Source organism: Cervus elaphus, chromosome 27 (genome assembly GCF_910594005.1).
Source record: "Cervus elaphus chromosome 27, mCerEla1.1, whole genome shotgun sequence".
NCBI classification, from domain to species: Eukaryota; Metazoa; Chordata; class Mammalia; order Artiodactyla; family Cervidae; genus Cervus; species Cervus elaphus.
Window position 1 is genome coordinate 63,086,789 of NC_057841.1, and position 20,251 is coordinate 63,107,039.

At 40.6% G+C, this 20,251-nt stretch overlaps 1 protein-coding gene across 2 annotated transcripts in view; it reads left to right on the forward strand.

The window, feature by feature from the left end:
* Positions 1-20,251, forward strand: part of PHLPP1 (PH domain and leucine rich repeat protein phosphatase 1) — a 213,860-nt gene that overhangs the window by 74,334 nt on the left and 119,275 nt on the right. The window lies entirely within an intron of this gene.

The following is a 20,251-nucleotide window of genomic DNA, read 5'->3' on the forward strand; positions in this document are numbered from 1 at the left end:
CAGACCTCAGTTTGGTTTCTTGCCATGGATGGGTTTCAGTGGTTGCTTTTTACCATAACTAATTTGCTTTCCTGAAAGGTAAGTTTTCTTTAAGAAATTTAAAATCAGCGTTTTTATTCTGGGCTTAAGTGGCTCTCTTCAAGATTGTGATCGACCTTCTTTAAAAACAAGTAGAAATGTCATATAGACACATTACACACATATATATTTCGTATATATTTGGAGTGCTTTTTGTGTGTGTGTTTTGAGGTGAGGAGAAAGTTTGAAGTCCTTGCCTAGAACTTTTGGTAAGTCAATATACTAGTTTGACTTTGGAGCTTGGAAAAAAATGAGTTCATTCTACAAGCATATATTTTTGTGGATAGTTTGTTACCATTTTAATCTACATTTCACAAATTCAAGTACTAGATTTTTAAAACATGAATCACTTGAATTTTATTTGTATTTATTGTTGATGACAAAAAAGGATGAAGGGCTCAAAACTGGTCCTTGTAATGTAAATATTCAGAGTGGACTCTGTAGGCCTGGGGTTTGCAGTGTTCGGGGCTGGGGGTGTGTTTTTAGTGAGTATTATAGTTAAACTTTCATAATCATGTTCAGGATTATTTAAGTAAATGGAATAAAAGACAAAACTCTTCTCTTGAGGCAGCAGAGGAGAGAGTAGGAAAAAAATGGAAATTATGGACCTTACTCTGTGTAGCCTCTAAACTCTGAATTATCCATCAGTTCCAGCTTATTTTGGAATCTGCCTTAATAGTGCTTTAAGGACAGAAGTTGGCAGAGTTTTTTCTGTAGAGAGCTGGACAGGAAGTATTTTAGGCTTTGCAGATCCCATAAATCTCTGTTGCATATTCCTGTTTTGTTATTGTTTGTTTACAAGCCTTTAAAATTTTACTTTAAAAATCTAAGTCATTCTTAGCTCACCAGCCATATAAAAACAAGCCACAGACTGGACTTGGCCCCTCGGCAGTAGTTGCAGGCCCTTGCTCTGCAGGAACCCTTTCAGTTGAGCCCTGTGACCCCCTGAAATCAATGTAAGCTCATCTCCCATCCCATCCTCCAGAAAGGATGGAGTTTCTTTCCACCCCTAGTATCCTCTTGCTCCTCTGACTCTCAGACTTTTTAGTATGGCCCGTCTCTCCTTCCTTTCCAGGTTCACCATGTGATCTAAACTCGAATGACTCTCTTGGCTGGATTGTTAGTAATTGCCTACTCTGCATGTTTCTCTGCTTCCAGTCTTTGTCACTGTTTAGTTGCTAGGTTGTATTCTACTCTTTGTGACCCCATAGACTGCAACATGGAAGGCTTCCCTGACCTTTACTGTCTCCCAGAGTTTGTTCAAACTTATGTCTGTTGAGTCAGTGATGCCGTCCAACCATCTCATCCTCTGTCATCCCCTTCTCCTTCTGCCCTCAATCTTTCCCAGCATCAGGGTCTTTTCCAATGAGTTGGCTCTTTGCATCAGGTGGCTTAAGTGTTGGAGCTTCAGCATCAGTCCTTTCAATGAATATTCAGGACTGATTTCCTTGTAGGATGGACTGGTTTGATCTTGCAGTCCAAGGGACTCTCAAGAGTCTTCTGCAGCACCACAGTTCAAAAGCATCCATTCTTTGGCTCTCAGACTTCTTTCAGTCTTCTACTGGTTTATAAACTGTCTTGTACACAGTTCTTGAGGTAATGTTTTCTGGAAATACAGTGATACTGTGCCATCTTTTTACTCAAGGTATGTTAATCTCTTGCTGTGTGACACTGAAACTCTTCCTTAACTCTCTTTGAAAAGTTATGGCGCGTCCCATCCTTAGAACCAGCCATATAAACCATTTTATTCATTTTCTATGTGAAGCCACAGTTTATAAAGCAGATTATATCCTGTGATTACTTTCTGGACACACCAAAAATTGTTGATCATAGTGGATTTTGTTGAAGTAAATTGTTAAAAGTAAATTCCAAGTTTGTAAGACTTAAGGTAATATTCAGAGGCTATTAGCAACGGTAAATGCAGAGTCAGTCACTGGGCTTTATGGCTAGATCGGCTTCTGTAGCCGTCCCAGCAAACTAATGAGGAAGGTCCCACTTTACACTAAGACATAGCAGCAGTGCAGGGCAATGGTAGGATTCAAACCTCGGCGCTCTGGCGCCAGAATCCATAGTTCTGAACCACTGTGCTATATTGTTTCCTCAATGAATTAATCGTTACAAGAAAGACTTTGAACCTAGTGGAGGAAAGGAAGGAATCATTCAAACATAGCTTTAACCTTCATCTCTTTCCCTGCCAAGGTCCCAGATCTCTTTGTATTTTGTTGTTTTGCCAGAGAGTTTGTGAACTTGGCTGAACTTCATAGATGGAAGTATTTGAACGTTTGAAATAGGGAAGAGTTGAAGGTTATCAGAACAGAAAGAGTACAGCTCTTTTCCTGGAGCACAGTCAGGTGCGTGTGGATAGAATGTGCCAGAGACTCTATCCGTAGGCAGAGAGAAGAGAAAGCATTTGAACGTGATTATTCATTGTGAAAATTTGTTAAAAACATCAACAAAGGTCTGTTTTGGTCAGCCATCTGCTGGAAGATAGAAATGAACTTGTTAAGAATTTGCAGTTATTTCAGAAAACTGTTGATTACTGTTTTGTTTGTGGGTTGCATATTGTCATCTGGATTGTTAATTGCTTGGGAAGAGAGATTCTATTTTCCGTTTCTTTGGCAGTCTAAGCCCAAATTGCTGATTTTTTAGAATTCTGTGTGTGAGTGGGTGTTCCGTGAATGTTGACCGAGTAAGGTACAGATAAGCGATCTTATTGGACAGTAGTTAACTTTGATCTTCACCTATTTGTTTCAGTTAAATCCTCAGATACTTAAGATTTTTTTAATAAGTAATGCAACCCCATTGACTGCAGCATGCCAGCTTCCCTGTCCTTCACCATCTCCTGGAGTTTGCTCAGATTCATGTCCGTTGAGTCGATGATGCCATCCAACCATCTCATCCTCTGTCCCCCTCTTCTCTTGCCCTCAATCTTTCCCAGAATTAAGATCTTTTACAGTGAGTCAGTTCTTCACATCAGGTGGCCAAAGCATTGGAGCATCGGCCAGCATCAGTCCTTCCAGTGAATATTCAGGGTTGATCTCCTTGAGGATGGGCTGGTTTGATCTCCTTGCAGTCCCAGGGATTCTCAGGAGTCTTCTCCAACACCACAGTTCAAAAGCATCATTTCTTTGGTGCTCAGCTTCTCAAATCCATACATGACTACTGGAAAAACCATAGCTTTGACTATATGGACCTTTGTCAACAAAAGTCTTTATATATACTTATTGTCAAATAAAAAACTTACTTTATTGAATGCTTTCTGTGATGCCTGATGTTGTGAAGACTTTATACGTGTCTCATTTCACTCTCATAACAATCTGATTTGATATAATTCTCATTTTACAGCTAAGGAAAAAGAATCCAGAGAGGTTAAGTGTTTTTATTAACTGATTCGGTTGTTTTGAGTTTATACTATGTGCCAGCGTTTTTCTGGCTGCTGCACTGACAAAAGCACTGAAACAAAGAAGAACAACAAAATTTCTGCACTGGGGTGCTGTTGAGGAACCTGCCGGAAGTTGCGGAGCGCCCGGGGACAGAGCTGGGCCTTGGACTGAAGCAGTAGGACCCCCCAGCACTCACTCTCCAGGACTTGTCTCTGTGCCCATGTGTATGTATATGTGCTAAGTCGCTTCAGTCATGTCTGACTCTCTGCAGCCCTCTGGACTCCAGCCCGCCAGGCTCCATGGGGTTCTCCAGGCAAGAATACTGGAGCAGGTTGCCATGCCATCCTTCAGGGGATCTTCCCGACCCAGGGATTGAACCTACTTCTCTTTAATCTCCTGACTTGGCAGGCTGGTTCTTTACCACTAACACCACCTGGGAAGCCCAATGTCTACCTTACTTATGGTGTAAGATAAAGGTCAGTTCTTTTTTTCCCCTTCATCTGTATGGATAGCTTGGATTCATATTTTTAAGTTTCAAATCAGAAGGAACAGAATTATTTCAAAATGTTTTATCTAATTCAGTCGACTCCACCAATACTTTTAAATGACTTAAAATGCTCTTAATTGAAATAATGATTGTTCTGTTTCTGATGTAGTATCCGAAATTGCTGTAGAATACAAAACTGCAGATAGACTGGTTTCTCTGTATGATCATCTACTTCTCTTTGTTTATGGAGAATAATACAAAAACTCAAGCTCAAGAGTTTTATGTACATGTCTTCTCCTCAGAAGTCATGTATTCATATTTTTGTTGGACACAAGAAATATCGTCCAACTTTGAGGTCATCATAGGGTATGTGTATATAGTCAGGTGGAGAATTGGTAAATAAAATTTTAGGTAGCCTCTCAGGAAAACCAGTGATTTCTATTACCTGATTGCTTTCTATTTTAATTCTTCTAGACTGATATATTGTGATTCCAAAAAGAATATATTGATAGATTCATAAGGAAAGGAAATTATTCTTCCTAGTATTTATTGTTTATAGTTTTCTCCTGCTATCCTCATTTTTACACATAAGGCAAAAAAATGGTTATAGGAGTGGGACTGGTGAGCGTATATTACACTTCTGTATTATTGGTTAGTTGATTCTTTTGTTGTTGTTATTTGTATTAGTCCTAAGAGTTTGAGAAAACCTTTTTCTTCTGAAAGGTAAATAATACTTCCAGGGCAAATACTTTGTAGGAAAATGGAAAGATTGTAAATGAGAATTTTATAGAGCATTGTATATATTATGCATACACTACTTCTCTCAGTGAAGTGAGTGAAAGTCACTCAGCCATGTCTCAACTTTTTGCTACCCGCGGACTATACAGTCCATGGAATTCTCCAGGCCAGACTACTGGAGTGGGTATACCGTTCCCTTCTCCAGGGGATCTTCCCATGTCTCCCGCATTGCAGGTGAATTCTTTACCGAGTTGTCAGGGAAGCCCAAGAATACTGGAGTGGGTAGCCTATCCCTTCTCCAGTGGATCTTCCTGACCCAGGAGTCAAACCAAGGTCTCTTGCATTGCAGGCGGGTTCTTTACCAGCTGAGCTACCAGGGAAGCCCACTCCTCTCAGTAGTTGGACTATCTAAATATTGTTTGCAATGTGGAAATGTTATTTTTGAGGATCAGTTTAACATCTGTTTTGAAATCCATAATTCCCTATCTATCTAAACAGAACTTTGCCCTCAGATCTTAGTATGAGATTAAATTCTTTGAATCTAAAGCCCTTAAGTATAGTTTTATTTTCCCCATAAATTTGTTTGGGATTATATGAGCTGAAGTGTTGTCTAAAGGGAAGATAAGAGAGTCAGAGATGTTTGAGGAAACCCCCCAAAAATAAAATCTTGAGGTGAATACTTAATTCATTATGAATTTAAATTTGTATGTTATTTATCCAAACGTTATCAACTTTTAGTTTAAATCTACTTTTATGATTTTTGCTCTTAATCCCTTTCACAATAAAATCTTCTGGTTTAGTGCATGGTGAATATATTAATTGTGGTTTCTTTTTTCAAATTAAGAGTCATTAAGGATTATTGTAGTATGCAGTCATTAAATTTTCTTTTTTAATATGAGATGGAAACTCTCATCTTTTAACATAGTTATTGGTAAAATGTATAGGGCTTACCCAGTGGCTCAGTGGGTAAAGAATCCACCTGCAATGCAGGAGTCACAGGGGACATGGGTTTGACCCCTGAGTCAGGAAGCTCTCCTGGAGAAGGGAATGACAACCCACTCTAGTATTCTTGCTTGAAAAATTCCATGGTCAGAGGAGACTGGCAGGCTATGATTCATGGGGTCACAAAGAGTCAGACACAACTGAGCGTCCATGCGTGTGTGCCTGTGCACACGCACACACACACGTGTGTGCATACACACACCACTGTCTCTTAGAGATAGTAGGAGATAGTGGTGGTGAAGGAGAGTTTTTATAAACATCGATCTCAGTTTGTCTGCAAAGTTCCGTTTTCCATTAATTCTATTTACTCTAAAACTCAAGGACATAAAATTAAGAAACTAGGTTAAAATTTTAAGTAAAGTTTAGTTGTGTATATTGAGCATTTGCTTTAAGGCTTACGGTTTTGGGAGTAGAAGCATAAACAGGAAGGCCCCAGTATTGTACTCACATGGTTATTTTAGCTTACATACCATGTGAGTACAAAGAAGCTAAAGCAGAGCGAAGGCATTTGTCTCTGTGGATTATTCTGAGGGGAGCGTTTGGACACAGCTGGCTCAGGTGCATTGCAGAACTCTTCTGCTGTGCCGGAGGGAGGGGCGCTGGGTCCAGACTGGCAGAGGGCGCGCTGGCGGAGGGCGCTCACGGGACGCCCGCAGCGCGCATGCGCTTCAGGGCTGGGCAGCTCGTGGGGACGCCGCAGCGCGTGCGCGTCAGGGTGGGCGGCGTTCCGGCCTCACGTCAGGGTTGGAGAAGTTTCCTCTCCACCTGACCCTGTGAGCTGACCGGCTTGTGAGACAGAGGATGCAGACAAGCAGAGGCTGATGAACAAGGATGAGTGAAGGAAGAACATTCGTTCTTCTGATCTTGGTATAAAACAGCTAGTCATGACTCAGAAGTGACTAATGCTGCGTTACTGTTAACAATGATAACTATGGGAAGTGAAAGATTTTTTAAATTTAGTATAAGAAATTTTGTCATATTCCTAGTCTCTTAGAAAGTTTTATGCTTGATTTTCTTTGTTCACTGTAGTATATAATTTTGTACCCATAGCAAGTAATTAGTTTTTCTTTGCTCCCCAAAACGCGGAGGTTTTAAATTTAGTATTTTGTTTGTGTGAAGGACAAGTTTTGTAATAGACTTGGTTAGTTGTATATCTGTTCTTCTTTCTGAATAGTCTGTTGGCTAAATTGTTCTTCCTCAGCTTATTTTGCCTTTATATCTTAGGTAATTGAGGCAGTGTCTTTTGTATTTGGTTTATTATTAGAAAATACCATTTATAAATTGAGTTTTTCTCCTCACCAGAAGTGTTTTCATATTTCTTATCTCCAGTTAGCTCAGTTAATTTATTTAGACGTTTATTGAATGCTGACTGTGTGTGTGTCGTTGGTCAAGGCCATGTGAGAACGGAAAGGTAAAAGGCATGATGCTTGTTCCTGAACTAACAGAAGACAGAGAGGTTAACAACTTACAATGTTTATATGATTTGTACTCTAAGTATGATGTATATATAAAGTGTTACGGGACGATGGATGAGGGAGAAGTTAATTCAGTAGGCAAAGAAAGGCACAGATACGGGGTGTTTTTAAGCAGGGCCTTGAAGGATGGGTAAGAATTGGTTTTCCGACTGAAATACAGACTTTAAGAGAAAATGTGTTACATTTTATAGAATTTTATAGGCTGAACTCCATTGCAACAAGTATAACACATTTCAATAATTCATCTCCCCTCAAATTTCCAAGTGCCTGTCAGCACTTTTCTTGGATTAAAAAAATATTCTTTCAAACAAAAAAGTTCAAATAGTTCTCAGAAAGGTTTCCATAAGAGATTTGAGCAGACTTGAGACAGTTCTAAAAAATATGTAATTATTATAGTGATCCATACTTCTGGTATAATTTTAAGGAATCTGTCCTTTTCCTGAAGGTAAGTTTGTTCATTTTCAGATTTTTGTTAACTCTCAGTGTGTATGCATGTTCTCTTGCTATTCTGTTGACTCAGGACTTTTTTGTCCTAGCTGTCAGATTTTATCTGAGCTGATGAAGCATAACGTGTAGATTCATCCTACTATGTGATGTAATTTAATATTTTTACTCATTGGTAGTTAGTGAATTAATCATGTTAGTGTTAAGTACCAACAGGCAAGATTAATGCCATTTAAAATTTCTTAAAGTTGTTAATATAGAAGGCTCCCAATTCCAAATGTGAAATCCCCAAATTAACGTAGAAGTTTTAGGTGGTTAGCCTCAGAATTTAGTGATTTAGAGTGGTGGGGGTTGTATGGAAATTACCAGGGTAATACTTGGGGATGGGAATGTGTACAGTTAATCCAGATGGTCTGCGGTGAGGAGGCCTGGGTGGCTGGGAGGGCATGGGCTAATGTGACGGAGCCGTGGGCCCAGGAGGTGGTGGAGGGCCAGCCCAGCAGGACCTGCAAGGCTGTTACACACTGTGGCCTTTACTCTGAGCTAAGAAGTTGCAGGAAGCTTTTGAATAGCACAATGAACACAATCTGATCTGTTTTTAAAAGTATGTTTCTGGATACTGGGTTGAGAACAGTCAAGTGCTGTTCTATGGGTTTGGAAGGAAGGATGGAATTGCCTTTTCCAAAGATGGGTTACTCCGAGAGGAGTAGAGGAGACAATTCAAGTAGACAGATGGTTTAAGGAAACTGGAGTTCAAGGCAAGATGGGGTGGAGATACAGATTTGAGAAGCTGAAAGTGTGATGTCATGAATCCATACTTTAGATTCCATTCATATGTGAAATCATGTAATTGTTGCACTGATCATATGCAAACAGATACTTGTTAATCTCCTGTGCTGAGTACTTGTCTACAATAATTGCTTTCGTTTGGAATCACTATCTAATGTGATCTCCTAGCACACTGTACTTTTTGTCTCACAGTTCATCTCACTATACTGTACTTGCCTGATTATCTGACTGGAGACTGAGGTTTTTAAGGATTTGAACCTGTCTTCTAGTGCAGAAAAACTCAGGTCGATCACGTAGAACTCCATTTACTATCTGTGTAAGGACTGGAGTACTAAGTGTTAACTACATTTGAATTTTTTTTTTTAATTTTTATTTTACATTGGAGTATCATTGATGAGATTCTCATTTCTTAAGAATATATACCTTAGAGAGCTCCCTGGTGGTCCAGTGTTAGGATTTCTGGGCTGTCACTGCTCAGGGCCCAGCCTCGGTCCCTGGTGAGAAACTAAGATTCCATAAGCCGTGAGACCAGAGAAAAAGAGAAACAGAACATGTATCTTGTATGAGAGCTAGAAACCAAAACTTTGCTGCTGCAAACAAAGATACCTGCTTTTTTTTTTTTCTTCTTTCTCTTATCCCCAAAGGAAGTACCTTTGGGGAGACAAGACCTCTGTGGATTACAATGAAAATTAAGTTATAACTATGTAGCTTTTTAAAGGACTCCACATCATTAGTTTGAGAGAAGCTCAGAATGGCTGCACTGGGACTGTCTTATTCTATCCAGAGTTGAATACTTCTGAAGAGGTATGAAGGGTAAGCATTGGAAAGCCTGTGAAAGTGAAAACATGCTGCTTTTCCTTTTAGCGTTAACTTGGACTCCTGACCGTCCTCTTTAGTGATAACCCCACAGCTGGATGAGCAGAGACGCACTGCATTCCATCTTTAAAACCTTGATTTTAGCAGATCGCTCACAGAAATGACAACTACATTACACACACGTCTGACAGGGTGCCTCTGCCCTCTTCCAGAAGAAGATAAGCCAGAAAAAGGTACAACAGTAACTGAAGGAACTATTACCATTATTTATAAAAGCCAGGAACACTAGGGAGCCACTATAAACAGATGATTAAAGAGATACCTGAGGAATAGTTCATGTGTAAATCATAGAAAGCTGCAACTTTGTACCAAGGAGGACCTGTGATAATCTGCTGGTGTATGTTTTCCCTGAGAGCATCTTAAAGGAGATACTGTTCAGGTGATTCCCTTCTAGATAGATCACTGCTTTATTAGGAGTTGGACTGGGGGAAAGATGGAACTTAAGACCACTGAGAACACTGATTTTCCCATTTTCTAGCCCCAGTTGAGAGAATAAAGGCCTAGAGAAGTAAATGACTTAGCTAAAGTCATAGAGCCGGTCAGTGGCAAAGCCTGCTCTAGAATTCAGGTTTCCTAATGTTCAATCCAGTCTCACCCTTCATAATTCTCACTTTAGAATGAAATAGTGGTATTGTATTTAAAGTAATAGTAATATATTTATTATTAGCCTTTATTTAAAACTGTCAGAAATCTGTTCTATATGTTAAGTTAAAGACTTTTTTTTCCCTTTCTGAATCCATGAGAGAAACCAAAACTCAATATCCACAGCGTGAACGAAACACAGGTTTGGTTTTGGTTGAACTTTACTTGCGTGCTCAACCGTGGACTCAGCGTGTTGTCTGCGGGTGAAAGGCGGGTTGGAGCCAGCACAGGTGCGGTGTGGGCAGCAGCTCAGGGCCCTGGAGCGCACTGCTGCGGAGCTGTGTCTGGGCTGCCCAGCTGTTCTTGTGCCGCTGGGCCAGGTCCTGGCGACAGCGTGACCTTGTCTCTCTTTCTCTTAAAAGAGGCTCCAGAAGCGAGAAGCAAGGACCAGATTTGCCCCCAAACCTCTGGAGGGAGGGATGCTCTGCCAGCACCTGTTTCCTGGGGCTGTTGCAACAAGTGATGACAAACTGGGTGACTTACCACAACAGAAATTTGTTCCTTCATATTTCTGGAGGCTGTAAGTGCTCCCCCAAAGGCTGAGGGGACTCATGCTTGCTTTTCCCAGCGCCTGGGGTTGCCGGCAGTCCCTGGGCTCCTTGGCTTTGCAGCTGCCTCCCTCCGTCTACTGCTGTTGTCGCATGGCCCCTGTTCCTCCAGGGGCCTGGGTCCAAGCTTCTTATAAGGACACTAGTCATGGGATCAGGGCTTATTCTAGTCCAACATCACCTTAGCTTAACTTGATTGCATCTGCAAAGACCCCATTTCCATATAAGGTTGCATTCACAGTGACCAGGCGTAGAGCTTAAACATTTCAGCTCATAGCAGAGAACATGAATGACTGCCACCGTGACTGAGAGTGGAGTTTGTTGTTCTGTTGGCAAAAGATGCCAGCGGTTAGATTCAGCGGTATTTGGGGGACAGGGGTGACGAGACTTTTCTACTTTTATGTATATACAATTGTTGATCCAAGAAAGTGAGAATGTTAGATTTGTAGTGATGACCTTGAATACATTTAAGCAATTAAAAACTTCATTGGTGTTTCTCAGCACGTCATGCTGAATGTTGGGGACTATTTTTTGGTGATTTTTCTTACCCAGAATGTTGGTTAAATGAGTGGATATGTTCTGTTTGCAGGCCACATCGTTTCAGTCATGTCCGATTCTTTGAGACCCTGTGGACCAGAGCCCACCAGGCTCCTCTGTCCATGGGATTCTCCAGGCAAGAAAACTGGAGTGGGTCGCCATTTCCTCCTCCAGGGGATCTTCCTGCCTCAGGGATAGAACCCATCTCTTAGGTCTCCCACGTCGGCAGAGGGTTCTTTACTGCCGCCACCGCCTTCCTGGGAACAGAACACCCACGTTCTGTTTAGTGTATAACAACCATCACGCACACCCTCTGCACCCATGTCAGCACTTTAGTTCACCCTCCAGTTGGTTTATTTAATTGGTGGATGCTGGTGTTATTTGAAGTTGTGAATAGGCAGCAAAAGTATGTAAAATTATTGAAAAAATACGTTAAGATTGTGATAGTCTTCAGGGTTAGTCTTCATGGCTTTTAAGTCCTCTTCGAGTGCTAAGAGCTTTTCTTAAATACAGTTAAATAAACAATGAGGTTTGTTTAACTTAGAGGGAAGTGAAGTGCTAACACTGTCAGTGTACTGATGTACTGATTACTGGACTTTAGCCAAGCCCATCGCCCGACTACAAACAAAGTCATGAATTGCTTCATGTATCTTCAGTAGTTTGAATTTCCGCATGTAATGCTTAGAGACATGATACTTTTTTTGGCTGGGGTATTTTTGCCTTTAACAGTTAAAAGTCAAAATGCTGTATTGTGCCTAGCATTCTTTTTGGAGTTCTCCTAACAAGAATTACTTAACCTTAGGTGATACTTCATGATTAAATGAGTTTAATGTATAAGCTGAATATATTGAAAATATACTCTGATAATACTTAAAAAGGCAGTGCTATATTTAATTCTCAAATTTCAAAAGCTGTAAAGTCAGAGAAAATTAGATTTCTTTAGATCTGGTATCAAAAGTATAGTAGTAGATGTTCTTCCAAAGTTCATGTCCACCCAAAATCTCACAATGTGACCTTAGAATTGTTACAGATGTAATTAATTAAGATGAGGTCTTACTGGACTAAAGTGGGCCCTCAATTCAGCGACTGGTGTCCCCCAGAGAAAGGAAGAGGACGCACAGAGACCCAGAGAAGAAGGCGATGTGTCAGTGGGGCGAGGTTGGCGTCACACTACCCAGCCAGGGAGTGGCGAGGGTCACCACCGGCAGGGAGGAGAGAGGCATTCCCTGCACCCGGGTTCTGGACTTTCAGACTCCAGAACTGTGAGAAGATGGATTTCTGTTGTCTTAAGCCACCCGTTTGTGGTAGTTTGTTATGGCAGACCTAGGCAACTAACACAGTTTAAGATTCCAAGACTGACTCTCTTTGAAATGAAAGATGGATCATTTGCTGTTCTCAGAGTCACTCTACCTACTTTTTAAGCTGCTGCTCAGAGTCACTCTTCTTGGTAACTGGCTACCATTGTGGTGACTGAGAAGAGTGTATCCCTTCATATCACAGCCCCACGCCCCTTCTGTGACAGGCATCCTGACCAGTCACAGCCCTCTTCCCTGGGTCTCCGAAGAAAGAAGTTTGGCCACCTACTGATGCATGTTGGGGTTCCCAGTTCTGGAAGTTTGCTTATGGGATATGGTGGGGAGAGATGGTTGGATAACATCACCGACTCAAAGGGCGTGAATTTGAGCAAACTGGGAGATAGTGGAGGACAGAGGAGGCTGGCGTGCTGCAGTCCATGGGCCACAAAGAGTTGGACATGACTTAGCAACTGAACAACAACAAAAAAAACTGTGTTAGGGAAATTATAGCTACTGCACCAACCAACTATGCTGATCTTTTGCTTTAACATAATACAGATTTCTTTTGTTCTCATGGTCTAGTCCATCGCTGACATTTCTCGTCAGGCAGCTCCAGCTCAAGTGGCTGAGGGACCTGGGCTTCTTCCATCTTGGGGTTCCCCATCCCCTTGAGCCTCCTCAGAGAGTTCTTCCTGCACCATCTTTATCCAGCTGGTCAGGGGTGAGGAGCCTGTGAAAGGAGCACAGAGATTGCAGGAGTGGTAGAGGCCACGTTTGTAGGCCAGAACCAATTAAGTAGATCTGCCTGAATTGCAAGAGAGGCTGAGAGATGTGGTTATTATTGTGTGTCCAGGAAGATGAAATGGGATTGTTGAACATCCAGCCAGTCTCTTCCAAAGTAGCATGTGTGATATATGCTAGTGTATACAAGATAGCATTTTGGTACATTTATATTTTAAACATCATCTGAATATATTTTGTAGCTGTGAAGCTTTTATTTTGTTTTATTACTTTGGATGTGGGATTTCGGTGTTTCCAATGTATATTCTAAGTCATTTCTCTCAAACTCTCCCCGGGGTGTTTTGAGTAATGAATTTTTTTTAGTTTGTTGCTCTACTAAAATTAAAACTTCTCTTTGGTAACTCAAGATTGAAAAGTATGACCTGGAATTGCAATACAATTGTAAATAAATCCATTACAATAATATATTGCTTCTATAAACCATGGTGAAAAGGAAGAGCTGACTTTTGCATTTCTGGTACGAGATTCCATAGTACCTAGAAATTCCTGTTTCTCGAGAGTTCTTCTTCTTCTGACCACTTCATAGTCTGGCAAATGAGCTAGCAAGCACTTCTTTCCTATTATCAGCAGGTTCTGGAGGCAGATTTTGCTCTCTAGTTTTCAGGGACACTGAAAGTGACAGATAAACGGACGTGAATCCTGTTTAAACACAAGCCCTCATTTACCCTCCAATCTGATTCTTTCTCTTCTTGGTATGATCTCTGTTACTCATCCTTTTGTCAGAACTGTTTTGTTTGAAGGTTTATATGTGTGATCATTATATTATCGTTTATATATGTAATCGTTTATATTCTTTATATATTATCGTTTATATATGTAATCATTATATTATCATACTCATACTTTAGATGAAAATAAGACAGTTTTTTCAAAACTGTATATATACAGTAATGAATTCAGCTGAATGACTCACGTTTGCCCATTGATTGTATCTCTTTTCCTTAAAAAAAAAAAAAAAATCCCTTATGTTTCTAGGAGAAGAAGCTTGAAATAGTTGGCTGATAATTCCAGGCAGATGTTTTCCTTTATAACCTAACAAGATTCCTAGAGCCTGAGAAATTGATTGTGAACCACATGTTTTCTCTCCCATATCCTGTTTTCCCCAAAAACATAGCTATTGATTGTATAGTTTTTGTAATTTGCTGTATATGTTGAGAACTGGCTGCTTTGTTTTGCCCAAACATTGGAGTGATTTCGTTTATGCAGCAGGTGCTTGTTGAGCCCTTAGGTAATTCCGTATACTGTGCTGGGCTTTGGACCTTCACGCTGTAAAAAGCCACCCCTCCCTAGTAGACTATGTGCTACGTGTCTGGGCTACACTGGGATCTCCAAGCCAAGGGGTGTGCTAGTTGAAGGCACTCAGAATCCCAGGATGACTGAAGTTCTCGGGTTCCTGATCCCTTTGAAAATTAGAAGAATTAGTAAGGATTACTAAGAAGAATAAATTATTTGGTTACCAAGGAATTAAATCAGAATTTTAGCTCTGAAAGACTTAATAAATAGCTTTTACAATAGGAAGCACGATAAAATTCATGCTAGTCAATTACAGCTATTTCCTTCTCAGTGTAGTTATCTGGAAACGCTTTTTTTTTTACCCATTGCTAGGGTTTTGTTGCTTTTTTAAAGTTACACTCAGTGAGTAACTTATGACAGAGTAATGGTTCCCTCTAACTTTTCCTGTTTGATGAAAAGCTGTTCTTTTATGGGTTGGGAGCAGAAAGGAAAAACAGTATGGAGGCCTACGTGAAATTAGAATGCTACTGTATTTGTCTATGTACAAATACAAAAGTGTTTTTCCCATAAATTACAGGTTTTTTTTTTTTTTTAAAGTTAATTTTCTTTGAACCTTTCTTTGAAAAGTAGTGACTTCACATGTGTTAGTCAAACACAACTACAGGTATCAACAATGTGAAACCTGCTTTCATTGTGGGTAGTGGATGTGGGTTCATTTTTATTAATAACATGGCTTAGTGGGCTGTTTTTTTTCCCACACGTCCTTAGGATTTCTAGAAAAGTTACTCATTTCTTTGGTGAAAGTAGTAGAGGCATAAACGCTTATCTCTGCTTGTTTTGATTTATAGCTGGTTTTGAGTTGCTGGCTGGGAAGAATTAGTAAAATTGAAGAGAGGTTAGGAGTCATAAAAAAATACAAGTCATGAACTTTGATTTAGCAATTCATAGAATGAAAATTCAGAAACAATCATCAATAATGAAAAAATGAGTAAACAAATACTAGTATATGGAGTATCTTGCAAATCTTTTAGACAAAAAGGCTGAGAACTTGGGAGAGTATATGATATAAATTGAGGAGGCTAAATAAAGCAGGACATAAAATGCTGTGCATGTTATAAGTATGTAAGTGATTCAAAATTTTAACAAGAACTGAAAAAATTCACCAAAATCTTTATAATACTATGGAGAAATTGGGATTATGCTTATTTTCTTGTTTTTAATTCCCCTTTCTCTTAAACTTTTCATGATAGAACTGTGCTTAAAATAATAATTGAAAAAATTTAAGTGGAAATGTAGTAGATTGTATGTGTAATTCTGAGAAAGTTCAAAATAAATATCTTGAAGTTTCCTATAAGTAAATTACAGAAATGGGCTAATTGTGGGATATTTTGTAATTTTTTAAAGAGATGTCTTGTAAGTTGAGGAATGGTCATTTGTTTGGAATGTGGCTGAGTGTTAGACATTTCTGATGTTTGTTGTTGTTTAAGGACAGTTTCAGAACTCCTGAATCTAGATTTAACATCTTTGACATAATCAGCCTTGTAGAGAAAAGGGTAGGAAGTCAAATGAATGTTATCTAACACAGTAGAGGAGTGGAAAATACGGTTTTTAGGAAATTGTTTTGCTCTTGAAATCTTTGTTTTTATTTATAAAAGTCAAATTATACATTGTCAGTATATATTATAAAATGAAAAGTGAACTCTGACCCCATCGCTCAGAGAGAACCATTGTGGAAAAGATTTTTGAATCACATTGTGTCTTCATGTGGCTGTGTAGACATTATTCTTTGTAAACCTGTCAAGGCATCTTGGCTGAAGTCTATTCTTCTAAACAGAGGAAACTGAAATATAGTGTTTGTTTTGTTTTTTTTACTATGTCTTAGAGAGGAATAATGTTGTGGGTTATCCAAACATTGTTCATGCTGGACTTTAGAACTTTTATTTTAGTATTTGCTTATGTGTGTGTATTCCTGACTGGAATGTTCCAGCACTCCTAATAAAGCCTTGCACAGTGAGGACCTGACTCCGCTGGAGCTGTGGAGCTGTCTAGCTTCATCATTCTGATTTCCACACCCGCAGCAGTGTGCGTCACCTCTGACACAAGTCACAATTTGTGTCTCCAGGAGGCAGTGAGTGTGTTGTTTATTCTTTTGAGAGTGGATGCTGGATCTTAGGCATTCTCAGATTTGAGATCTAGTTATTCCTGAGGCCTCTAAAACCTCATTATCTATAGTAATTCGTAATTTTTTGGAAACTTAAATTTGCATTGAGCCTGAGGCTCGCTGCCCAGCTTGGTCATTTCAGCGAAGTTCAGCTGCTTCTCCTCACAAATGGTGTTTTATGCTTTAATGCTGGTGCCTTATGCTGTTATTCTTTGTGGAGAGGCACCACAAAAAGCGAGGCAGCTGAGAAAGCAGGTGATGAAAATTTGGAAGTCTACCAAAGTGATTTTTTTTTTAAGCCAGAAAATAGAAGTTATAGGTAATTTTTTTTTTTTTTTGAAGTTATAGGTAACTTAAGAACGTCAAATGTGGTAAAAGCCTTAACAAACCTATGGACCCAAGCAAGTCTGCCATTCACTGTGGTGGAAATGGCAACAAAAAGTTAACGAAACTGTTTCATTGACTGTTCTAACCAAGGGTGGGGGGTGGAAATGCTCATCAAATGAGGAAGAAAACTCAGGAGAATGTTGAAAAGGTTCTTAGGGTATGGTCTGATGTCACAGGAAAGATGAGACTGCCACTTCTGGGAAGTAACAGATGGTGAAGACATGGAACTGACAGGTGCAGGTTGATTTGATGAAGTTTTTCAAATGTGGATTTTTGCCAGATATGAAGTTAATGAGAGGGGACCACACCAGCTAGCCATCGAGGGCTCCTGGAAGTGAGCTGAAGACGCTGATAAAGCAGCAAAGGGTTAGAGTCTCTATGAATGCAAAATTGTAATGAAACCTACATTTGAAAAAAATAGCTTCTCTAAATACATGTCCCATGGACAGACGTGAGCATCAGATACTGAGACAACTGAGAATAATTTTGTGATGGAGGGGAGGTAACTTTAAAGATGCCTGGGAAATGAATCTAGTTCCCTGTGAGGACAGAAGTGGGGGAAGGAAGGAAGGGAGTTAAGACACAGCCCCGTTCATCCCAGATGTCTGTCTCATCTCCCCAGAGTCACTCACCTGCTTCTTCCGTCAGTGTTAATCACCCACACGCCGATGATCCACCAGGTCAAAAAGACATTGGTAACCTGAAAGCAGAACTCAGTGGGTTTGAAGTTGTGGTGCTCAGACCTGCAGCATCAGCAAAACCTCATACCCCCGCCCAGAATTACTGAGTCAGAAACTCTGGGTGGTGGAGCCTCGAAGTCTGTGTATAGTTAGGTTTTCCTGGTGGGTTCAGTTCAGTTCAGTCGTGTCCGACTCTTTATGACCCCATGGGCTGCAGCACGCCAGGCCTCCCTGTCTGTCACCAGCTCCCAGAGTTTACTCAAACTCATGTCCATTGAGTCGGTGATGCCATCCAACCATGTCATCCTCAGTCGTCCCCTTCTCCTCCCGCCTTCAATCTTTCCCAGCATCAGGGTCTTTTCCAATGAGTCAGTTCTTCTCATCAGGTGGCCAGAGTATTGGTGCTTCAGCATCAGTCCTTCCAATGACTTTTGAGAACTGATTTCCTTTAGATCTCCTTGCTGTCTAAGAAACTTTCAAGAGTCTTCTCCAACACCACAGTTCAAAAGCATCAATTCTTCAGTCCTGGGCCTTCTTTATAGTCCAACTCTCACATCCATACATGACTACTGGAAAAACCATAGCCTTGGCTAGATGGACCTTTGTTGGCAAAGTAATGTCTTTGCTTTTTAATATACTGTCTAGGTTGGTCATAACTTTCCCTCCAAGGAGCAAGCATCTTTTAATTTCATGGCTGCAGTCACCATCTGCAGTGATTTTGGAGGCCCCCAAAATAAAGCCTGTCACTGTTTCCACTGTTTCTCCATCTATTTGCCATGAAGTGATGGGACCAGATGCCATGATCTTAGTTTTCTGAATGTTGAGTTTTAAGCCAAGTTTTTCACTTTCCTCTTTCACTTTCATCAAGAGGCTCTTTAGTTCTTCTTCACTTTCTGTTGTAAGGGTTGTGTCATCTTTCTCCCAGCAATCTTGATTCCAGCTTGTGCTTCATCCAGCCCAGCGTTTCTCGTGATGTACTCTGCATATAAGTTAAATAAGCAGGGTGACAATATACAGCCTTGATGTACTCCTTTCCCGATTTGGAACCAGTCTGTTGTTCCATGTCCAGTTCTAACTGTCGTTTCCTGACCTGCATACAGATTTCTCAGGAGGCAGGTCAGGTGGTCTGGTATTCCCATCTCTTGAAGAATTTTCCAGTTTGTTGTGATCCACACAGTCAAAGGCTTTGGCGTAGTCAATAAAGCAGAAGTAGGTGTTTTTCTGGAACTCTCGCTTTTTCGATGATCCAGCGGTCGTCCTGGTGGTTGGTGTGCACGGAAGTCTGAGGCTCTCTGCTGTGGCTTGTCTTCATGCAGCAGTTGCTTTGGCATTTTATTAATGTCATTTGGATATACTAGACTCATCTGACTCTATGGACATGAAATTGAGCAAACTCTCAATTTCATGGAGGTAGTGGAGGACAAAGGAGCCTGGTGTGCTACAGTCCTTGGGATTGCTAAGAGTCAGGCATCAGTTAGCGACTGAACACAACATACATTACACACAGTGTATAATCATAGTTCATTCCTTTGTTTTTATAGTTCGTTACATTGATTTTTCAAATTTTAAAAATTCATGGCTACTTTTACTAGATAATTTTGTAGTTTAATAGAGGTTGCTTTGATGGATTTTTTTTTTCCTCAATTACTTTGGGCCTTTGTTTACATAATCTGTAAGAGTGTGAAGGGCTAGCTCACATTTCTCAGGCACTGTTTCGTGACTGTTACGGGGAAGTGATGCAGTCTGGCGGCAATCAGGAACGTGGAGGTGAGAGGACGGCGCAGGACGCGGTGCTCCTCGGGGCTGGGTCCGCACCGATTTGGGGGACGTGCATAACCCTAACCAGTTGGGGGGCGGTCAGTAAGAGGCAAGGCTTACTGGGCAGGTGACTTTGTATATTTTGATCTGATGCATAAATGAATGCTCCTTGAATTCATTTAGCAGCTGGCTGTCATTTCCATTAGCTAAAAGCAACTAGTCTTGATTCTGCTTCAAAGCTGCTGCTAGCATACCTTGCTGAGCTTGCTTAGACTTTCAGCTCACAAAATTCCCAGCTGCCAGTTTAGAGCTGAGGTCTCTGGACCTTGTTATAAGGTCATCTAAATCCTTCTGCCCACTCTTGAAAAGAGCCCGGGCAGGTAATTTAATTCAGTCCTTCTGACACTGCAGGTGGTCAAGAAGGATTTAAGGATTTCTTTGCAATAAGAAACACTCTTTAATCAGTCTAAGCTCTGAAGGTAGAGAAGATGAGGTGAGGGTTGAATGCTCTCAGTCATTCCTGACCATTTTCAGCTCTAGGGACATGGCAAATTCTTCCACCAACCCTTACTTTTTGGTGCTGTGTTATCATGCCAATGCAGGAGACCTGGGTTCTATTCCTGGATCAGGAAGATCTCCTGGAGAAGGAAATGGCAACCCTCTCCAGCGTTCTTGCCTAGGAAATGCCATGGACAGAGGAGCTTGGCGGGCTGCAGTCTGTGGAGCTGCAAAGAGTCAGACATGACTGAGTGACTGAACAGCATTATCATGAATACTTTCTTCCTCCAAAGTTTTGGAAATTGTGATTGCTTCATGTGCTGTTCTTTTCTTTCTCTTGACTGTTTCAGTTACACTAGACCCTCTAAGTTCTACGTGCTCATCTGAGCTCAGTTGCTAAGTCATGTCCGATCTTTGTGACCCCGTGAGTTGCAGCCTC